Source organism: Lithobates pipiens, unplaced genomic scaffold, assembly GCF_037356315.1.
Source record: "Lithobates pipiens isolate NorthernLeopardFrog02 unplaced genomic scaffold, aLitPip1_a1.2 Scaffold_18, whole genome shotgun sequence".
Classification (NCBI taxonomy): Eukaryota; Metazoa; Chordata; class Amphibia; order Anura; family Ranidae; genus Lithobates; species Lithobates pipiens.
Window position 1 is genome coordinate 613,317,276 of NW_027507758.1, and position 23,755 is coordinate 613,341,030.

The 23,755-nt window shown below is 46.0% G+C and overlaps 1 protein-coding gene across 1 annotated transcript in view; it reads left to right on the top strand.

Annotated features, from left to right (window-relative positions):
- Nucleotides 1-13,630: 13,630 nt before the first annotated feature.
- GCKR (glucokinase regulator) overlaps nucleotides 13,631-23,755 on the top strand; it is a 74,824-nt gene continuing 64,699 nt past the window's right edge. Inside the window, exon 1 of the mRNA XM_077489328.1 lies at nucleotides 13,631-13,752. The gene's annotated coding sequence lies outside the window, so the exon portion shown is untranslated. The remainder of the gene's footprint in view (nucleotides 13,753-23,755) is intronic.

Consider the following 23,755-nt stretch of genomic DNA (forward strand, 5'->3'; position numbering starts at 1 on the left):
GTTCAAAACCTCCCCAAATGACCCCATTTTAGAAAGTAGACACCCCAAGCTATTTGCTGAGAGGCAGGTCGAGTCCATGGAATATTTTATATTTTGACAAAAGTTGTGGAAAAAAATACATTATTATTATTTTTTTTTTGCACAAAGTTGTCATTAAATGATATATTGCTCAAACATGCCATGGTTATATGTAAAATTACACCCCAAAATACATTCTGTTGCTTCTCCTGAGTACGGGGATACCACAAGTGTGAGACCTTTTGGGAGCCTAACCGCGTACGGTACCCCAAAATCCAAGCACCACCTTCAGGATTTCTAAGGGTGTAAATTTTAGATTTCATTCCTCACTGCCTATCACAGTTTTGGAGGCCATGGAATGCCCAGATAGCACAAAATCCCCTCAAGTGACCCCATTTTGGAAAGGAGACACCCCAAGCTATTTGCCGAGAGGTATGGTTAGTATTTTGCAGACCTTCATTTTTGTCACAAAGTTTTGAAAATTGAAAAAAAGAAAAAAAATATACATTATTTTTTTTTTCTTCATTTTCAAAAACAAATGAGAGCTGCAAAATACTCACCATGCCTCTCCGCAAATAGCTTGGGGTGTCTACTTTCCAAAATGGGGTCATTTTGGGGGGTTTTGTGCTATTTTGGCATTTTATGGCCTTCAAAACTGTGATAGGTAGTGAGGTGTAAAATCAAAAATTTACACCCTTAGAAATCCTGAAGGCGGTTCTTGGTTTTTGGGGCCCCGTACGCAGCTAGGCTCCCAAAAAGTCCCACATATGTGGTATCCCCATACTCAGGAGAAGCAGCAGAATTTATTTTGGGGTGTCATTTCACATATGCCCATGGCATGCGTGAGCAATATATCATTTAGTGACAACTTTGTGAAAAAAAAAAAAAAAAAAAATAAGTTTGTAACTTTCCCGCAACTTGCGGCAAAATATAAAATATTCCATGGACTCAACATGCCTCTCAGCAAATAGCTTGGGGTGTCTACTTTCTAAAATGGGGTCATTTGTGGGGGTTTTGTGCCATCTTGGCATTTTATGGCCTTCAAAACTGTAATAGGTAGTGAGGCGTGAAATTAAAAATGTATGCCCTTAAAAAGCCTGAAGGCGGTGCTTGGTTTTCGGGGCCCCGTACGCGGCTAGGCTCCCAAAAAATCCCACACATGTGGTATCCCCGTACTCAGGAGAAGCAGCAGAATTTATTTTGGGGTGTAATTTCACATATGCCCATAGCATGTGTGAGCAATATATCATTTAGTGACAACTTTGTGAAAAATTTATAACGTTTGTCATTTTCCCGCAACTTGTGGCAAAATATAAAATATTCCATGGACTCAACATGCCTCTCAGCAAATAGCTTGGGGTGTCTACTTTCTAAAATGGGGTCATTTGTGGGGGTTTTGTGCCATCTTGGCATTTTATGGCCTTCAAAACTGTGATAGGTAGTGAGGAGTAAAATGACATATGTATGCCCTTAGAAATCCTGAAGGCGGTGCTTGGCTTTCGGGGTCCCGTACGCGGCTAGGCTTCCAAAAAGTCGACCACATGTGGTATCCCCGTACTCAGGAGAAGCAGCAGAATGTATTTTGGGGTACAATTCCACATATAACCATGGCATGTGTGAGCAATATATCATTTAGTGACAACTTTGTGTAAAAAAAAAAAAAAAAATGTTTTTTTGTCATAATTCAATCGCTTGCGGCAAAAAAATAAAATATTCAATGGGCTCAACATGCCTCTTATCAATTTCCTTAGGGTGTCTACTTTCCAAAATGGGGTCATTTGGGGGGGGTTTTGTACTGCCCTGCCATTTTAGCACCTCAAGAAATGAGATAGGCAGTCATAAAATAAAAGCTGCGTAAATTCCAGAAAATGTACCTTAGTTGTAGATGTGACAACTTTTGCGCAAACCAATAAATATACAGTTATTGACTTTTTTTTTTACCAAAGACATGTGGCTGAATACATTTTGGCCTAAATGTATGACTAAAATTGAGTTTATTGGATTTTTCTAATAACAAAAAGTAGAAAATATCATTTTTTTTCAAAATTTGCGGTCTTTTTACGTTTATATCGCAAAAAATAAAAATCGCAGAGTCAGTCAAATACCTTTAAAAGAAAGCTCTATTTGTGGGAAGAAAAGGACGCAAATTTCGTTTGGGTACAACATTGCATGACCGCGCAATTACCAGTTAAAGCAGCGCAGTGCCAAAGTGTAAAAAGACCTCTGGTCATTGACCAGCAAAATGGTCCGGTCTGAAAGTGGTTAAGGATATATTTTCCAAAAAACAGCGCACTGAGCGTGCCGTTAGTGAAGGCGATCATGCCGCGGGAGCCGGCAGTGCCGGCAGTGATGGCCCAAACATCCTTCTGAAATGGGCACTCATCAGAACCTAGAAAAAGTTTTGGTTCATATTGGGATAACCACTCCACTATCTTGGTGTTCCTCTACCTGGATTACAACTAGATACTCCTCACATCTCCATGCCAGTCTTATGCCACTTACACAAGATCGGAATTCTCGTCGGAAAAAGCTCTGATGGTTTTCCAGACGGAATTCCGATGGAATTCGGCTCAAGCTGTCTTGCCTACACACGGTCACACCAAATTCCGATCGTTTATAACGTGGTGACGTACAACACGTACGACGTGACTAGAAAAAGGAAGTACAATAGCTAGTAGCCAATAGCTTCTGTCTCGTAGTTGAATCTGAGCATGCGTGATTTTTGGTCGGAATTGCATACACACGATCTGAATTTCCAATAGAAAGTTTTTCCGTTGAGAAAATTGAGAACATGCTATCAAAATTCGGACAGCTAAATTCCGATGGAGCATACACACGGTCGCATTTTCCGATGAAAAGCTCTCATCGGTTTTTTTCTGGCCGGAATTCCGATCGTGTGTACGTGGCATTAGTATCTCATAAAAATCAGATTAAACATCCATCATTGAGCATCATTCATCTACTTAAAAAATCCTGATGACGCATGTGTGTGTGCGAAACACGTAGAGGCTTCTGGGTAACGGTTGACGTCACTTCCCGTCACTGACCCACATCAGATCGAGGCTTAGAACGCACGCCGATTCCGGTAATCAAATACGACCGGAGCTGAACCTTAAAACAAACTGCTGGAAAGACTCAGTGCTGGTCCAGAGGCACTTTAAATTGTGAGTGTAGATTTTAGACATTCTGGATATTGTTTTATTGGCTAAAATTAACATATTTTTAAAGCGGTAGTAAACCCGCATTTTTTTTTTTTTTTTTAAACCTGCAAAGCAAAAGGCATAATGAGCTAGTATGCACCGCATACTAGCTCATTATGAAATACTTACCTTAGAACGAGGCCCCGACATCTGGCCCGATCCACGCCGAGGGAGCCGACATGCTCCCTCAGCGTCTCTTCCGGGTATCGCGGCTCCGGCGCTGTGAGTGGCCGGAGCCGCGATATCGTCACTCCCGCGCATGCGCGCGGGAGATTGCAGTCCGGCCGGACGAGCGCTGCCGGATTTTCACGGAGAGAACCCCCTTGTGCGCATGCGCCGCTGCAGTCAGCGGCACATACCGAGGGGAATATCTCCTAAAACGTACAGGTTTAGGAGATATTTTTTTTACCTACAGGTAAGCCTTATTATAGGCTTTCCTGTAGGTAAAAGTAAAAAATGTGGGTATACAACCACTTTAAGTACATTGCGCAATGATGGATGTTTAATCTGATTTTGATGAGAAACTTAGCCCTTGTACACACGGTCGGACATTCCGACAACAAAATCCGTCGGATTTTGTCGGACGGATTTTGTCCGAAACTGGTGTTGCATACAAACGGTCGGACAAAGTTGTTAAAAAAATCTGATCGTACGTAACGTGATGACGTTATTTAGTTAGGTTGGGACTACGTTCAGGCTAGTAGCCAATAACTTTGGTCTAGGAATTTGATCTGAGCATGCGTGGCACTTTGTCCGATCGGAATTCTCTACAAACGATCGGACAAAGTCCGATCGGATCATATTGTCGGAAAATTTTTATATCCAGCTCTCAAAATTTGTCGGTCGGACATTCTGAGGGAAAACGTCAGATAAAGCCCACACATGGTCGGATTATCCGACAACACGGTCCGATCGGACATTTTCCTTCGGAATGCCCGACCGTGTGTACAAGGGCTAAGACTGGCATGAAGATGTGAGGAGCATCTAGTGGTAATCCAGGTGGAGGAAAACCAAGATAGTGGAGTGGTTATCCCAAAAAGGCAAAACTTTTTCGAGGTTCTGGTGAGGACCCATTTCAGAAGGTGGTGGTGGAAAGTTCACTTTTCTTAGAGCACGCATGTGGATTGAAGCACATTATCCACTTTGAATATATATGAGATACGGAAATGAACTCTGGGGATCGTTGAAAAATATTTATATTCTGGGGTTGTAATATTTTACCCATGATATTTTGCACATGATAATTTGCACTTTATAATGATTTACTGGCACATTGCACTTTGCAGTTTCTAGGTTTTATTGCATAAGTTGTATACAAAGTATAGAGACCGCTTTAGCGGTTATATTGCACAAGCACTTTTTGGATCAGCGCAGTTATGCCGCGTACACACGAGCGGAATGTCCGACAGAAAAAGTCCCATGGAATCTTTTCATCGTATATTCCAATTGTGTGTATGCCTCATCAGACTTTTTTTTTTTCTTTTTTTTTTATTCTAACGGACCTAGAAATAGAACATGTTTTAAATATTTCCGACGGAATCAATTACTATCGGGAAAACCGCTCGTCTGTGCGCTGTTCCGAAGGACCAAAAACGACGCATGAAGCAAGTACGAGACAGAAGCTTTTGGCTACTGGCTATTGAACTTCCTTTTTCTAGTCCCGTCGTACGTGTTGTACGTCACCGTATTCTTGACGATCGGACTTTGGTGTGATCGTGTGTAGGCAAGACAGTTTCAGAGGAACTCTGTCGGAAAAACCTTCAGAGTTTATTCCGATGGGAAAACCTGGTCGTGTGTACGCAGAATAACCCTCAAAGCTCCGACACACCTGAAGCTCAAGGCAAAGGGTCCTACTCACAATGTCCACAGAGAGCTCCTTATCCTGACATTCTTCAGTGAAAAGGGGTCAAAAATGCATGAAAATTCATCAAAAACTTGCAAACTTAACTTTTTTAGTGCATTTCTATGGGGGAAAAAAATGCTTCAAAAATGCCCCAATCTTCCCGACTTAAGCGACAAAAAAAAAAAAGCCACAAAGCTTTTTGGAGATTCAGGTGTTTGGATTCAGGCAACAAGGAGTGGAGATGTGAACCAACCATCTCCATAGGGAATAATTGATATTTTCTCCTGCGTTCTGGAGCTTCGAGCTGCAAAATGCTCAGGTGTGAATGGGACCTAATGCTAGCTAGGAGTTTGGCGCAATATGGTGAAGGGTTACAACGCCCAGCAGGTGGGTAGCTGTCCTATATAAGAAGAAGTGGGGCAGGGACTTACATGGTTTGGCACCGATCGCAGTTCTCCCTTACACCGAGCCTGCTGACTGGACAGGAGTTTTTATCAGATCCATTCAGAATTTCCAATGGGAATGAATGGGAGGTCGGCCAGATTTAATTTGCTCTACTTCATTTGATTAAACTGCAATTCTGCATGTAAAATTATTATTTTTTTTTTTTACAAAGCAACTGAATTGCCAACAAAAACGTGTGCAAAAAATTTCCAAGAAAGGAACAAACAAAAAGAGAAAAATGAGAGGAAATTAAGTTAATGTTTTGTAAAATCATAACAATAATCTGTTCAGCTCAGCAAGTTAATAATCAGCATAGATAGCAGGAACACGTCCCTTCCGCTGTCCTGGTCAAACTGGAAATGTCAGGGATAAACACCGCTGTTTGGATTACTGATCTGCAGGAATGACGGTAGAGTAAAGGTCAATGGCCCCTCTCTGCAGAAAAACAAGTTGTGTGCCTTCTACATGTCACTTCTGTAATACTGTCAAGTGAACACTAGAGGGAAGCAGAGCACTTCTTTTCACAAATCACTGCACATACATGACCTAGTCATACTGCCAATTGAGCACTAGAGGGAAACAGAGCTTCTCTCTGCACACCGCACTGTACTCATCTGATTCTTTCTGTCAAGTGAACACGAGAGGGTAGCAGAGCTCCTCATAGCACACATCTCTACACTTATTTGATTTTATGAAACTTCCAAGTGACCCCCTAGAGCACGGGTTTCCATACTTTTCAGTAAAATGGCCACATTATATATATTTCTAATTTTTGTGGACCAAAAATAAATACATTTTATAAACAAATGACTCAGAACAAAAGAGAAAGAACTTTAGTAAGAGTCCCCATCATGGTCCCCAATCAGAGTCCCCTTACATCAGGATCCCCACCAGAAACCCCTTACAGTAGGGTCCCCATCACAGTCACCCCTTACACCAGGATCCCCACCAAGGACCCCTTACAGCAGGGTCCCCAGCAGATCCCCCCTTACATCAGGGTCCCTATCAGAAACCCCCTTACATCACAGTCTCCATCAGAGTAGCCCCTTACAGAAGGGTCCCCAGCAGAGTCCCTCTTACATCAGACTCCCTGTCAGAGACCCTCTTTCATCACAGTCGCCATCAGAGTCATCCCTTAAATCTGAATCCGCGTCAGAGACCACCCTCTCCTTACATTACTGTTCCCATCACAGTCCCCCTTACATTGGGTCCCTGTCATAGATTCCCTTACACAGAGTCCCCCCTTACATTTGAGTCCCCTTACATTGGCTCCCTCTCATAGATCCCCTTACACAAAGTCCCCCCTTACATGTGGGTCCCTTGAGTCCCCATCGGAGACCCCTTACATCAGGATGCCCACCAGAGACCCCTTACATCAGGGTCCCCATCACAGTCACCCCCTTACATCAGGATCCCCATCAGAGACCCCTTAAATCAGGGTCCCCATCACAGTCACCCCCTTACACCAGGATCCCCACCAGAGACTCCTTACACCAGGATCCCCATCAGAGCCACCCTTTGCATCACAGTTCCCATCACAGTCATCCCCTTGCATCAGGATCCCCATCAGAGACCCCTTACATCAGGGTCCCCATCACAGTCACCCCCTTACACCAGGATCCCATCAGAGACCCCTACATCAGGATCCCCAGCAGAATCCCCCTTACATCAGGGTCCCTATCAGAGACCCCCTTACATCACAGTCTCCATCCAAATGTTTGTGGACTAAAAATAAATACATTTTGTAAACAAATGACTCAAAAAGAGAACAAAAGAGAAAGAACTTTAGTAAGAGACCCCATCATGGTCCCCATCATAGTCCCCTTACATCAGGATCCCCATCAGAGCCACCCTTACATCACAGTCCCCATCACAGTCACCCCTTACACCAGGATCCCCACCAGAGACCCCTTATATCAGGATCCCCAGCAGAATCCCCATTACATCAGGGTCCCTATCAGAGACCCCCTTACATCACAGTCTCCATCAGAGTAGCCCCTTACAGAAGGGTCCCCAGCAGAGTCCCCCTTACATCAGAGTCCCTGTAAGAGACCCTTTTTCATCACAGTCCCCATCAGAGTTATCCCTTAAATCTGAGTTCCCTTCAGAAACCACCCCCCCCCCTTACATTACTGTTCCCATCACAGTCCCCCTTATATTGGTTCCCTGTCATAGATTCCCTTACATAGAGTTCCCCCCTTACATTTAGGTCCCTGTCATAGATTCCCTTACACAGAGTTCCCCCCTTACATTTAGGTCCCTGTCATAGATCCCCTTACACAGAGTCCCCCTTACATTTGGGTCCTGTCATAGATCCCCTTACACAGAGCCCCCCCTTACATTGGGTCCCTGTCATAGATCCCCTTAAACAGAGTCCCCCCTTACATTAGGTCCCTGTCATAGATCCCCTTACACAGAGTTCTTCCCTTACATTTAGGTCCATGTCATAGATCCCCTTACACAGAGCCCCCCTTACATTGGGTCCCTGTTATAGATTGCCTTACAAAGAATCCCCCTTTACATTTGGGTCCCCATCAGAGTATCCCTAACATCAGAGTAATCCTCATAATATACCAGGGTCCCTATCAGAGTTTCTTTGTCATCAAAATCCCCCTTACATCAGAGTTTCCATCACATTCTCCTTACATCTCCCCTCAACCCCCTTTAATCAGAGCCTCCATCAGAGCCCCACCCTTACATCAGGATCTTCATCAGAGTCCTCCCTTACATCAGGGTCCCCATTAGAGTCCCCTTTACATCAGGTTCCCCATCAGTGTCCTCCCTTACTTCAGGGTCCCCATTAGAGTCCCCCATTACTTCAGGGTCCCCATCACAGTCCCCCCGCCCCTATAACCATTCTAATCCTTATAATATCACTATAGTAGCAGGGTGGGAGCTAGAAGGTGGAGCAGGTCTAGTCAGAGGTAGTTCTGTCCTCCTGTGAATGCTGGGGCAAGCACGTCATTGGTTGCTAGGACGCTGGCAGCCCTGGTCTCCAGAACCTGCTCTGGAGACTGTGATAAAAAAGGAGGGAGGTTAGAGGGGTAAGCAAAGACCATAGGCATCCTCTGCTGAGCTGAATCCTCATTCTGTGCACATTGAGGATTTGCCCCTGACCCTAGCCACAGGTTTGGAGACATCTACCCTAGAGGGCAGCAGAGCTCATCTCAGCACAAATCACGGCACTCACCTGATTCTGCCATACTGGCAAGTGAGCACTAGGAGGCAGCAGAACTCATCTCAGCAGTCATCGCTGCACTCACCTGATTTTATCATACTGCCAAACTAGCACTAGAGGGCAGCAAAAAGGCCAAGAATTAACCCCCCGTGTTGCTTGTATCACTTGCTTGCTTGTATCACTTGCTAAAAACTACCCATTCAAGTGAATTTGCATGGTTTTGACATGCTTATGCGAGGATCAAGGGGTTAGGGGCACCAGATTTTGGTTGGTTAGGAGACGTTTGGGGGAGGGATTGATGTGTTACTCACCCACAACAGGACAGAATCGTGTAATGAAGCCTGCAGCCTCAGAGGCACTGTGAAAAGTCTACTTAATTGGCTGTGGAAGATTATATATACAGACTGAGGTGTATAGTTTATGACTATTGCATTCTAGTTAGATTACATTATAATCATTATGTTATAATGCAGACTTCTGAGCCAACGTACAGGCACAATGCTCCGGAATGCTCAATATCCTTTAGACTGAACCGTGACACTGTAGCTTTATTATGGTGAAGGCCAGATAATCCCAAATATGAGTAAAACACAGAGAATGAAATGTAAGATCTGCTAGGGTTACACAAGAGTAGCTCACACTGCAAGCCTAGTTTCAGTTTTCAGCTGGTGTGTGTGTCAGTCAGTCAGATGTCAGGTCATGACCCTGCCTGGATTGTAAGTCTGTGTTTTCGGAGGAACTCTTGTATTATTGTCTGGAGCTGTGGAAGTGGAATGGGGTGAGAGAGCAGTGTGGGGAAAGGTAAAGGGAAAACACTGATTTTTAGGAATCTAAGCAATCAGAGGAGAGATGAGCGTCCAGAGATCAGAGTACAGCCAGGTCAGAACAATGCGCTACAGACCGATATATACCACCCGCGTCATCACTGACTGAGAACCTTCAAAATGTCCAGGAGAATTATGTACAAATCACAAACAACATGGACAGGGATTGTAGCCGTACTATGGAAACAACACAGCAGAGATCTGGATAGATAGATAGATAAATAGATAGATAGATAGATAGATAGATAGATAGATAGATAGATAGATAGATAGATAGATAGATAGATAGATAGATAGATAGATAGATAGATAGATAGATAGATAGTACATACAAACACACACAGACAGCACTATGTACAGGGTGAAGAGTTAAGGGGTGCAATATGTAATAAGTACAGAATTAAGAAGTGTGCTATGTACATGGTGCAGAATAGGGTTGAGCTTTGAGTTCGGGTCGAACTCATCTTCGACTCGAACATTGCCTGTTTGCCTGTTTGGCAAACTGAACAATTTGGGTGTTCGCGGCAAATTCGAAGTGAAACAATAAAAGTGTAATATTCCTTTAAATTTCGTACCTGGGAGGTGTGCATAGTATGCCTGTGAATGGGGCGCATGTTTCTTGTGCTTAGAACTGTCCCTTTCACAAAGTGTAATTTCTGAAGGAAAAAAAGTCATTTAAAATCACTTGCGGCTATAATGAATTGTCGGCTCCCGTAATACAGAGATCACTCATTAAAAGTCACACCGGCCAGGGTTGTGGGGATGAGGCCCTTGTCCTCATCAACATGGGGTCTAGTAGACCCCAGATCGTTTCAAAATGCGGACCTGTCATGGCCCATGCTACCACAAGGGATGTTGATCATCCCGTGTGATAGCAATAAAGTTGATAAAAAAGATACAGCGTAAAAAAATAAAAATGTTTATTAAATGTATGTAGCAACCCCTAGTATGGCTAGAGTGCTAGTGATAGGATTTTTTTTTAGTGTATGCAAATTCAGGCTTAGCTGACACCCAAGCCTGTTAGTTTATTTTCTGTGTCAGGGTTTTGAGAGACTCAGGAAGGGCTGGGTGACTCAACAGCATCTCTGGTGACTCCTCCCTGCTTGCTGGAAACTTTGAGAAGATTCCAGAAGCAGTTGGGAGAGGTCTAGGAGGCGCAGGCTGGAGTGGACTGAGGGCCCTAACCAATACCCAACAGATGGGTTGGCAGGCCCCCTCAAATACTCAGGGTCAGCCCAGGTGGGGCAGTGTGGAGTTTGGGTCAAAGATGGGTATGGAGTGTTAGGCTGTCAGAGACCTTTGAGGGTAGCCCCCTAGTCTGGGGGGTAAACTTAGGCCTGGGCTCGGATACGGAAGGGACTCTTCTTCATGACACACAGGGGGATCCTGACCAGGAGGCACAGGAGCAAGGAGAGGACAGCAGGAAGACAGTGTCGGGCAAATCACTAGGGAGGAAGACACCCAAGAGGGCTGGTAAATGGTACAGTAAGAAGACTGAGAGGCATGCCTGAAGGGACTGGATACAATTAGTCTGGGATGGATGTAGAGTCAGTCTGGGAAGACTGTGGAGAAGTAGCCAGGAGGACTAGTGAAAGGAGCAGCTTCAGCCAGGCAGGCTGGCAGTGCCTGAAGAGGTGGTACTGGGAGCAGTAGCCACAGGAAAAGTACAGCTGGCACTTTTTGCTACACTAAGGGGCCCCCGGTCCCTGCGTGCAAAGGGAATTTGCTATGGTCTGATAGCTCTTGTCAGATCTAGTGGTGACTGGTGTTTTATTTTTATTTGGGGGGGGGGGCAAACAATCTGGCTGCGTCACGGGGGCACCCCCCGTGTAGTCAGTTGGTATCTAGTGGTGACTAGTGTTTTATTTTTATTTGGGGGGGCAAACAATCTGGCTGGGTTATGGGGGCACCCCCCGGTTCAGTCAGCTGGTAGTCGGAGCCCTGCACTTACCTCATCTTGCGGGCAACGCTCTGGGTGGCTTATCTTCGGGCTGCTTCCTCACTTCCCCTGTGTCTCCGTCCCTCCTCCTTCTGGCAGCCAATCAGGGGACAGGTTTCAGGACCCACATCCTGATTGGCCGGGAGGAGACTTAATTTACCTACACTAACAAAAATTGTATCACTAGCACTCTAGTCCTGCTAGAGGGTACTACATGTATTAAATCCAATCCAATTTAGTCATATTTTTACAGTTTTTGTTTTGTTTTGTTTTTTTGTTTTTTTTTTCAATAATGTTTATTGAAAGATTTACAGGTAACAAAGATCATATAACATAAGAACACTTGTACACATCAACAGACATTAAAATCCCATAGTGGGTGAGGTACATAGTTAGATACAATTGGTACACTAGGATGTAGGTATATATGAGCGGATCTTTTAAACATGGCGTATCAAATTGACGGTTGGGAACTAGGTTAGGGGTATAGTCTTTTCCTCCCCGACACCCCAACTTGGACCACACTGTGTCGGGGAGGGAGACCACACCTCCCGCCCTCTGTTCCTTTCCATAGGCACTAAATAAATCTGATAACATACGTAACATATCTTTAGTGTTAATGTTGCATTCAGCTAGAATTCCTGTCCTATAACCCGTTTTTGCTTGTTGTATATTGTGTGTTTGGTGGAAAGTTATCGTTAGGAGGCATCTATGTCTCCTTGACTCCAAAGGTAACAAATCTTTGGAGGATGTAGAAATCCGCAATATTTGTATCATGACCTTTGTTTGTCATGTCTGCTCTGTTATCCTTATGAGGTACGCGTTAGTCTTATACAGTTGTAATTCTGTAGCATGGCGTGGTAACTTGTGGGTTATAATAGTAAAGGTAAAAGGAAATTTGGACTAGCCTAATTAGGGTCACAGGATGGAAAAGACGAGGGGAAGGGTTTCAGGACATCTGGTTGAAAACCGTGAAGAGGGATGAGGGATAGGAAGGACAGGGTTTCCATTCTCCTCCGCCTAGAGAATTTGGGGGTTTAACTCAGTTGGTTGGGTCATGAGTTTGGCGTATTCGTCTGTTGTAGTAAAGCGAACCCAGCATGACCATATCTTGGTAAATTGAACCTGAGTCTCCTTTGCTCGGTGGGCAAGTTCCTCCATCTCTGCGGTTTTATTTATGCGTCTAAGCAATTCTGCTATCGTGGGGGGGTTGGGGTCTCGCCACCAAAGTGGTATACACATCTTTGCAGCGTTTACCATGTGCATGGCTAGAGAGCAATAATATGTTTTTATCGGGGTGGTGGGGTGGTCTATTAAAAATTGTGCTGGGGAGAGGTCTAGGGAGAGTGTCGTAACTTGATTGGTAATACGGTGGATTTCCTTCAACCAGAAGGGTTCATGTTTTTACTGTTTACTGCTTGCATTTAAACTTTCTACATTTTTGTATCAATTTGTAGAGAATACAAATCATTTTGGTATTCCTTTGAGTGCCAGGAGACTGGGATAGATAGATAGATAGATAGATAGATAGATAGATAGATAGATAGATAGATAGATAGATAGATAGATAGATAGATAGATACATAGAGAGAGAGAGAGAGAGAGAGAGAGAGAGAGAGATAGATAGATAGATAGATAGATAGATAGATAGATAGATAGATAGATAGATAGATAGATAGATAGATAGATAGATAGATAGATACATAGAGAGAGAGAGAGAGAGAGAGAGAGAGAGAGAGAGAGAGAGAGAGAGAGATAGATAGATAGATAGATAGATAGATAGATAGATAGATAGATAGATAGATAGATAGATAGATACATAGATAGATAGATAGATAGATAGATAGATAGATAGATAGATAGATACATAGATAGATAGATACATAGATACATAGAGAGAGAGAGAGAGAGAGAGATAGATAGATAGATAGATAGATAGATAGATAGATAGATAGATAGATAGATAGATAGATAGATAGATAGATAGATAGATACATAGATAGATAGATACATAGATACATAGAGAGAGAGAGAGAGAGAGAGAGATAGATAGATAGATAGATAGATAGATAGATAGATAGATAGATAGATAGATAGATAGATAGATAGAGTGATGTAATGTGCCGTGGTGGAGGGTGCATGGTGTTTTCTCTCTCTCGTTGTTTTTCTTTGCAGTCAGGAAAACTTTGCTTGAAGTTTAACCAGAAAGTTTAATGATTACATTTTTATCTGATAACAACGGAACAAACAAGCCCTGTGAGAGCAGCGACTGGAGGACTGTATGAGACACAGAGGACGTGGACAGTGTGAGTATTCCTGAGGGCTGGTTGGAGATCCCTGGGCATGGGATCCATTGGGGCCCCACTGAGATGGTGGGCCAATCTGGAGTTCTTCCATTTTTGTTGTTCTTGTTATAAGTGGACATATTTTTGGTGGTCATTCGGGATTCACAATTTAGTGACATTTTGGGATCGATTTACCAAAACTGGAGAGTGCAAAATCCAGTGCGGGTCTGCAGGGAAACCAATCAGCTTCCAGGTTTTTTGTCAAAGCTTAATCGAACAAGCTGAAAATTGAAGCTGATTGGCTACCATGCACAGCTGCATCAGATTTTGCACGCTCCAGTTTTAATAAATCAACCCTTTAGTGACTGAGTTTGTTGCATTATAACTGCACAATAACCACATTCAGGGCTCAGGAGTTCCATTCATTACCAAGGAAACTCTCAGAGTTGGACACATTGATTCCCAGATCCTTGTTATTTGTGGAAGAATATGGTAATTTGTTCTATAGAACGTTGGCTTTCCTGTATAATGCTTCATATGGAGCAAAGGATGTCCAGATCAGCTTCACCTTGAGGAACTTACTACATTCTGTCCTCATGCCCTGGGTTCTAGGTATGTCCTGGACTCTGGGGAAACTGGCATGTCCTAGGTTCTAGGGGATCTGGGAATGCTTTGAACTCTAAAGGATTGGGGGAATCTGGGGATACTATAGAGGACCATAGGTTGTCCTGTGCTCATGGGGATTCTGGGATGCTCTAGGCCAGGGGTGCCCAACCAGTGGCCCGCGGAACCTTTAGTGACTGAGTTTGTTGCATTATAACTGCACAATAACCACATTCGGGGCTCAGGAGTTCCATTCATTACCAAGGAAACTCTCAGAGTTGGACACATTGATTCCCAGATCCTTGTTATTTGTGGAAGAATATGGTAATTTGTTCTATAGAACGTTGGCTTTCCTGTATAATGCTTCATATGGAGCAAAGGATGTCCAGATCAGCTTCACCTTGAGGAACTTACTACATTCTGTCCTCATGCCCTGGGTTCTAGGTATGTCCTGGGCTCTGGGGAAACTGGCATGTCCTAGGTTCTAGGGGATCTGGGAATGCTTTGAACTCTAAAGGATTGGGGGAATCTGGGGATACTATAGAGGACCATAGGTTGTCCTGTGCTCATGGGGATTCTGGGATGCTCTAGGCCAGGGGTGCCCAACCAGTGGCCCGCGGAACCCTCTAATGTGGCCCGCGACCTCCTGCTCTGGGATGGTGGTTTGACAAGCTCAGATCGCAGGTTGGCGACCCACCATCCCAGAGCATCAGTGTTGTGAATGAAGCCGGCGGTAGAGAAAGCAAGAAGCTGCAGAGCGGAGCCACATAAGCTGATGCTTCCTGTATAGCGCCACCTCCGGTCACAATCGATACCAAATGTACTCTGCCTGGGACAGCAACAGCCGGGGAAAACTGAATGGAAGACTGTTATTAAAGGTGTGTTTGTTACTGAAATCAGTGTATATATGGGCATATCTGTTCTTTAATGGTTACTAGGCTGCTGTTAAACTAATCCCGCACCTGCAGGTTACCTGCACTGAGCCATAGACTTCTGTTATTACCTGTGGGTTTGGTGAGCTTTGAGAAAGTGCACTATACCGTAAGGATATAATAGAAGTCTATGGCAAAGTGGAGCTAACCTGCACTTTGCCGGTGCATCAGTGTGAAAGCAGCCTTAGGACCCAATCGGACCTTCCATTCACCTCTATGTCCATTTACCCCTGCTTACCTTCAATCTGATACGCTAAAAAAAAAAAAAAACAGAAGGGGAGCCACCCCCTTCTATCAGATTGAATTGAAGGACTCATAGAGTAGCATGGGCTGTGTCCATATCCGTTCTGCATATGCAGCATAGATACAGACCTGTCATCCGCCCATTACACTTATTTTGGCCTGTGACTGGTTACCAAGTTGCTTCGTTCGATGGTCCTCACTCATCAAAAGGTTGGGCACCCCTGCTCTAGGCTGTAGTGAAAACGAGAATTCTCTGGGATATGGGGAATTTGGCCAAGCCCTTAGCTCTGTGAGATCTGTGGGCAAGCATATAACAAAAAGGAGGAAATCGAACCATTAAGACGGGGTACATCACAGTACCAACCGGTATTTATCCACACACTCAATACGAGCGGGGCTCAGTGACCAAAACAGCATATGAAAAAATAAGCACTGAGTCCGATAGATGACACAGTACCAAGTGCCACATAGGTGAGCCCTGGGAAATAATTACCAGAATTGTATAATAGTAAATTTAATGAATTTCAATGCCTACAGATTGAGGGAAACACATCACTAACCAAGCCTATATCTTATTAAATTGAAGGCAACGGCCGTTGTAGTATAAAAAAAAATGATATATAAAAGGGTATATGCCAGTCCGTGGCTAAAAGGGGATGGGGCTGTGTGACAGGGTCAGTCCAAGGAGTGAGAACAGAAAAAGCCGTCTGCAGGTCCATAGGTCATATGTGGTTCATTTGGCTATGAAGGGTAATCAGAGTTGCAAGTCCACAGATTAATGTCATTCAAAGGGCCCCTGCAGATGGCTTTTCTGTTCTCACTCCTTGGACTGGCCCTGTCACACAGCCCCCCCATTAGCCACGTACTGGTATATACCCTTTTATAAATAATTTTTTGGAATACTGCAACGGCCATTGCCTTCAATTTAATGAGATATAGGCTTGGTTGGTGATGCGCTTACCCTAATCTGTATATACAGTGCATTATTGGTGACAATATTTTATTTGGGTGGTGTCTATTATTTTGCCTTGTGTGTGTTTGTTGTTTGTGCTTGTGCCAAGACTTATATGTCTATTTATAGCGTTAGGTGTTGAAATGTTGTATTTTCTACAATTGGTCTTTTTTCAATAATTTCATAAAATTTACTATTATACAATTCTAGTAATTATTTCCAAGGGCTCACTTATGTGGCATTTGGTACTGTGTCGTCTATCTGACTCAGTGTTTTGTTTTTGTTTTTCGCACAAGATCTGTGGGCACCCTGGACTCCAGGAGATCTGGGCATTCCTTTGGGTCTGACAGATCTAAGGTTGGCCTGGGCTCTGCGTTATCCGTGGATGCACTGGGCGTTTGGTAATCTGAGGATGCTATGGGTTGTCCTGGATCTAGGAATGTTCTGGGCTGTGGGGAATCTGGTAATGCCCTGGGCTCTGAGGATTCAGGAATGCTCTGTGAAATTTGGCAATGCCCTAGGATTAATGGAATCTGTAGATGGTCTAGATTTTACCAGCTCAGGAGAAGTTCTGGGCTTTAAGAGACCTGGGCATCCTCTGGGGCTTAGGGAATCTAAGGCTGCCTTTTGTTCTGCAGAATCTGATAGTTCTCTGAGTTTTAATGATCTGGGGATGCCCTGGGCTTTGGGGGAACCTGGAACTGCCCTGTGCTTAAAGGGATCTGTGGATACTCTTGGTTATGGAGAATTTGGGGATGCTTTGTGCTTAATAGGATCTGAGGATGCTCTGGGTTCTAGAGGAACTGGCAATGCCCTGTGCTTAATAGAATCTAATGATGCTCTGGGCTCTGGAAGATCTGGTCGTTCTCTGAGCTTTAAGGGGTTCTGGGGATGCACGGTGCTCTGGGGGGTCTGCCATGGGTTATGGGAGATCTGGGGATGCACTGGAGCCAGGTGGATCTGGTGGTTTTCTGGTCTACAAGGAACCTGGGGATGCACTAGGCTCTGAAGCATCTGGTGGCTCTCTAAAGTTAAGAGGATTTGAGGATAGCCTTGGCTCTGTAGTATCTGGTGGTTTCCCGGGCTTTAGAGGATTTGAGTATGCTCGACACTCTGAAGAATCTGGTGGTTGACCGGATTTGTGAAGTCTGAAGATGGACAGAATGTTTTCCTCTATTTGGAAGTATTCAGAACATCTTTCTGCCAGCGTAGCTGCTACAATATATGATAAGAAATTGCTGACGCAGCAGCCTGCTCCGTTCACAAACAACTTCCATCACATGTGATGTTTTCCCCAAAGTAAAATCAATATCCACATATGTTCTGTAATTCCGATTTGAATGGAAGGGTGACGACTGTCTACAGGCCAGGAAATGAAAGGAAATCTTTCCAACCGGGACATAAATAGCACTACAAGCCCGACAGGTTGACTCATTACTGCAGGAATGTGAAGTTGGCTTTTAAATGTATTTGTATACATTTGTAATCAGAGCCCTCCTCGACACCTGAGAGCAACCTAACTAAGACCTGCATTGTGCCTCGGCCTGTAGGTCAGTATACCTGAAAAGAGGGCATACCCTGTATGAATACCTGCTTGCTTGTAAATACCGAGAAAGTGGGAACCGGGAGGGTGGGTACCCGGAAATAGTCACAGACGTCGTCACAGCCAGGGAGGGAGGCTTAAATAGTGCCCGGGCTCCTCCCACAAATACAGGCTGGCCTGCGGCCAGCCTTACAACTTGTAATCAGAGCCCTCCTCGACACCTGAGAGCAACCTAACTAAGACCTGCATTGTGCCTCGGCCTGTAGGTCAGTATACCTGAAAAGAGGGCAAAAAGACACGTGGATAGGTGAATAAATAGAGTGTTTGATGGTGCTGCACAAACCGAGATTCATTTAACGAAGAGGCGAATGCCCTGCTGACTTCTTCCTGTGGATCGGGGATATACCTGCTAAAACAGGCGGAATTCCAGCGCCCCATGTGCTTGATGATATGAGGCGGCACTCCCTGTTTGGATGCGGCAGATGCTGCCCCGATTCTGAATGAATGACCCGTGAATGATTTGGGGTCCAACCCCAACTTGGCGATTAACAACCTAACATGTGTCATGAACTGTTTGGATGTCACTGGATCGGATGGAAATGGTAACAACGGGCTGTGCTGAGGAGATGCCGCAAAAAACACGCCAAGCGCATCAAGTACCTGGAGTGGACACCACCTACTGCTGGTACCATAGAACTTAACTGCATACCCCTGACCCACCTGCTTGGGCTTGTTATTGTTAAGCTGCAGAGCGAAGTGGTCCGAGAACCTGCTAAGACTACCCTTGGACAGAAAAGGTGCATGGTTGCTGACCCGTGACACCTCCCCTGGTCTGAGGAACCCAAAGAAACTTAAATATACCGCTGCTTTGATCACCAGACTGGGACCTACGCCAAAAGTGGATGCCGAAAGTAAATCCGAAATGTCCCGAACCATCCAACCAGAAATGGGCAGCCTGGCCGCCTGAGCCTGACCCTGAGCTTTCTGCACACCCCTCAGCAAGGCTTTGAGAGGGTGAATGGCAAAAATGGACGGACTAGCAGGGTCTTGGATGGACCTAAAATGCTGAATGCCTGCGAGATAAGATTTGATGGTACTGGCGGACAAAGCCAACTCGCTGTGGCAATAGGCCGCAAATGCCATGACAGAACGGATATCCCACGGGCTGCTAGAAGGATGCCATCTCAAAAACCTGAGAAAACTCCTCCACCCCGTGGAGTAGGCTTTAAACGTATTGCGTTGGCCAAACTGATCATCTGTGTCCAGAATCTTGTCAGTCCATGGTGAGAAGGCAAAAAGGAGGGACTGGCTTGCCCAACCGTTCTGCTTCCGGATGCTGTAAGAAAAATTGACTGAATTTGAAACGTGACAAAGCATCGGCCGCCCTATTAAAATCCCCACTGATGAATTCCCCCTGAAAATGGAACCTGTGAGTCAACCCCAACCATGTCAATCTGCGCATGAAGGCCATAATGGCCAGGGACCCTGACCTGCCTTTGTTGATGATGTTGGCCGTGGCCTGATTGTCCGTGAAAAAAATAACTGAACTTCCCGTCCAGACCGGCCCCCAAGTGACAGCTGCAGCCACAATTGGGTAGATTTCAAATAAAGCCGAAGTCTGAGCGAATTTCGGTAACTGAAACACCTCCCGAGGCCAACGACCAGCCAGCCATTCCACCCCACACATGGCCGCAAACCCTCCTGATGCCGCTGCATCCGAGAACACCCTGGGTGAAGAGCTGGAAGGCTGAGGCACAAGCAATGAAATGCCATTCCAGTCCCGCAAAAAGTGATCCCACATGATCAGGTCAGCGCGTGCGTCAGCTTGCAAGCTGACACGAGCGTCCGCATCCTGGCTAAGGGGCAAGAGGGCCAAAAGTCTGGAAACAAAAGCCCTGCCTTGCGGAATGATTCGCATCGCATGATTGAGCATGCCCAAGAGTGACTGCAACTCCTTTTTTGAACAGACGGCCGAACAAACAAACGCATGGATGGTCAGACGTATTCTGTCCAGCTTCACCTTGGGCAAACTTGCAATCATGCGCCTGGAATCCAGCGTGATGCCTAAAAAATGTATGACCTTGGCGGGACCTTCCACTTTGTGGACAGCCAATGGCACGTTCAGCTCTGTAAACAAATCCATGAGATACTGCAGGTCCCTAGGAGCCCTGGATGGATCCTCCACGAGCAAAAAATTGTCGAGATAGTGCACCACCCCCTGGCAGCCTTTTTGATGACCCAGGATCCAATGGAGAGCCTGGGAGAAAATATCGAACAAACAGGGACTGCTTTTGGCCCCAAAAGTTAACTTTGTGGCAAAATAATAACAGTCCCGCCACCTGATGCCATGCCATTGCCAGCGTGCCGCACTGATTGGGAGTAACTTGAACGCATCAGCAACATCCGCCTTGGATAACCAAGCCCCTTGACCCAACTGAAGAATAAGCTGAATGGCTGAATCAACCGAAGAATACTTCAAAGAAAACTCTTCCGAAGGAATCAGTGAGTTGATGCTGGGAATGCGTGAGCAATGAGGAGCGGACAAATCGTAGATGAGACGGTATTTATTTGAAAATTTGCCACATACAACCCCAATGGGGCTAACCCTCCACATGCCGAACGGAGAGGAAGAAAAAGGCCCGATCACAAAACCTTTGGCAACTTCTACACCCAACAATTGATCAACTAATGAGGCATGTTGGTCAGCAGACACAAGGTTTCTACACTCAAACGTTTCCATAGGCAACGTGATCAACCCTGTGTGGAACCCAACCATGAAGCCATTCAACAGAAAATCCCTGACCACCGTGGATGGATGATCCTCTAAATAACCCCCTAAAGCAGCAACATTCACCCGGCCTAGTCATGTGGTCCCAAATGGTTTGACCATACAGGACGATTTGGGATGAGCCCGGAAGTAATTAGAACACACATGCAGGAGTCTGCACTGATTGTAATTGCAGCCAGCATGATTGAAATTGTTGCAAACCTGCGATTTTCCTAAAAAATGAATGGTCCTACCCAGCTTGTCCACCTGGCCTGAAGGACCCGTGGAAGAAACACCAACCCCCTGTCTGCTAACCGCTGACGGACCCGGGGCCTCAACCACAGGACACCAAGCAGCGGTATGCGTTGAAGACTGACAGGAGCTGCATACCGGGGACTTCTGATTGGCAAAATGTCTGCAAAACAGCTCCATGTCAATGTTGCTCCAACACATGACCACCTGGAACTGAGTCCAAGTGGCCGCCACCTTGGCCGAAAAGGAACGGTGATAGTCATAGAAACTGCAACCCCCATACTTGTGAGCCAGATCTACCACCTTGTGGAGATAAAGGTCCAACTCCACCCTCCTATCCGGACTGACCGCGCAAATGATGTCCCGGAAGATGCCGAAAGCCAGCACAAACTCAGCCACATTGAGTTTGCGATTGAGTCTGGGGTCTTTGACTTTCAGCACAACCGACACCTCACCGCAAGCATACGATTTGTTTTCAGTAATGTCTTGCGATGCAATTAGTAAAGAGGCTAGATTCACATCCTTCCCATCCAAAATGTCTCTCTTCAAATTGGCAGGAATGAAGTGAGACGGTGACACAGATGGGGGAGCTGCCAACGGTGATGGAGCTGTGAAAGGCAGGGGAACGGCCATGTTACCTGTGAGAGCACCGGAAAGGACTGGAGCTGGGGACACAGGAAGCACCTGCGTTCTGGCCGCATGCGCTTCCACCACCTCCATTCTATCCTGCATCTGGGACATGGAAGTGGATAATGAGTTCAACAAAGCATGAATCTGTGTAAGGGAATTCTGCACCGAAACCTGCGACATGCTGTTGTCGGGGAGTGGCTGTCCCGTGCTGGATTGCAATAGCCTAAAAAGTTCAGCTTTCCTGGCAGTAGCTGGAAAAGAAATTCCCCTGCGCCGAAGTTCCGCCGTGAGCCTGGGCACCGTCCAGCTCCTTAATGAAGGGGTGCTGCCATGCACAGACCCCCCGGTGACAGATGGCGGAATGAACGCAAATTCGTCACTCTCAGAAACATGTGACATGATGAATCTGCGGTAAAAGCACAAGAACATGAGAAACTACATACTGACCCGGCCCCCCCCCCCTCTCTCCCTGAAAGTACGGACCTAACCCTGCCAAGGATGTAATCATGTAACAATCAGTGCATGAATGAAAACCTGAAGCGCCCCCCCCCCCCCTATACCTGAATGAGTGTGCTGAGAAAGCCCGAGCGACCTGCGGCGCTACAACAGGTAAATTAATAACGAACACTCAGGGCTAAGAACAAAATACCCACAGAGCGTGGTGGGTACCGAAATAAGCGTATGAAGTGAAGTGCGACGTATGACGTATGAAATGTTGGCTGCGAGCCTGTAACCTATGAAAACTAAGTGAATCCTGGCCCGTAAGGATCTAAAGACGAGATGAAAACCTGACCTGCCCCATGTGAAAAACCCATGAAACCTGAAGAAATACACGCACCTTCTGTTTGCGAAAAGTTGCGACAAGACGAACGAGTCACCCGCAAGGTAATGTACCTAACATGAGTTAACACGGACAGAAAATCAAGCACATTACTTACCCTACTGAAGAAATGAAGCGCCTGACAAACCCCTACTAACCCTGACACCCCCCTCCCCCCATCCCTGAACACACCTGATAATGGCAACCAAAGCACGGCTTCCTGACAATCCTACAATGCTTGAGCTAGGAACAGAACCTGTGGAGCAAACGTGAAACTTTGAAAAAAAAAAAAAACGAAAAAAGGTGCAAAGCCTGGATGGCCATCAGATGCCCCCCCCCCAACACCCCCACCCCCCTCACCGACTGAGCCCACAATGACCATGCCGCATGCCCCAAACGCCCCTGCATGCGCCTGACTGCCCTGAGATGCCCCCAGTGATACCAAGCAATCCACCCCCCCCACGACCCTCCCCCCACGGTAAGACCACCAGACAGCTAAGTAGCTGCCCCCGCCATGACCCCGTCAACCTACGACTGATGAGGAATCCTAAATGTGTAGAAAAAATGCTAACCACATGCGTCGTGCTTAGGACCTGAATGAGTGATGCGAACGAATGAATGAACAAGCACTAACGCGTACTTTGAGAGAATGCTGTGATGAACTGCTCCATGGCACCACCCATGGCCGATTGACCCCACCTGTCGCATGAGTGACTGTGCGAGCACCTGGCATGGCTGAGACACATGCGACCGGGGCACTGCCCTGTACCCTGACACAGAACCAGCAATGTACCTGATGGAAAAGAACAGCAGACTGACCAAGCCAGCTTGTGCGGGGGGGGGGCTGTATCTCCCCTGACGGACGTGACTCCCCCCCCCCCCCACGGAACGGCGGCCATGCTGAAAGTGGATATGCCTTCCCGTGGGCCAGAAACATGCCCCCAAATGATCCACCAGTGATGGTTTCCACACATGGAATAAGCCCCACCATCAGCGCCATCTGCGCCATCCGCACCACCGCTGTTGTCAGTGCCGTCCTCCCCCGCCCCCCCCCCCAACACCACCTACCTCCCGCCAGTCCAACAGCCCGTCCGCCTCGCTCCACGAAAGGCCCGGTGCTGCGGTTTGCAAGAATCACGTCTGGAACGCAAACCGGAAACCGCGATACCGGAAATAGTCACAGACGTTGTCACAGCCAGGGAGGGAGGCTTAAATAGTGCCCGGGCTCCTCCCACAAATACAGGCTGGCCTGCGGCCAGCCTTACAACGTGTCTTGCTGTTT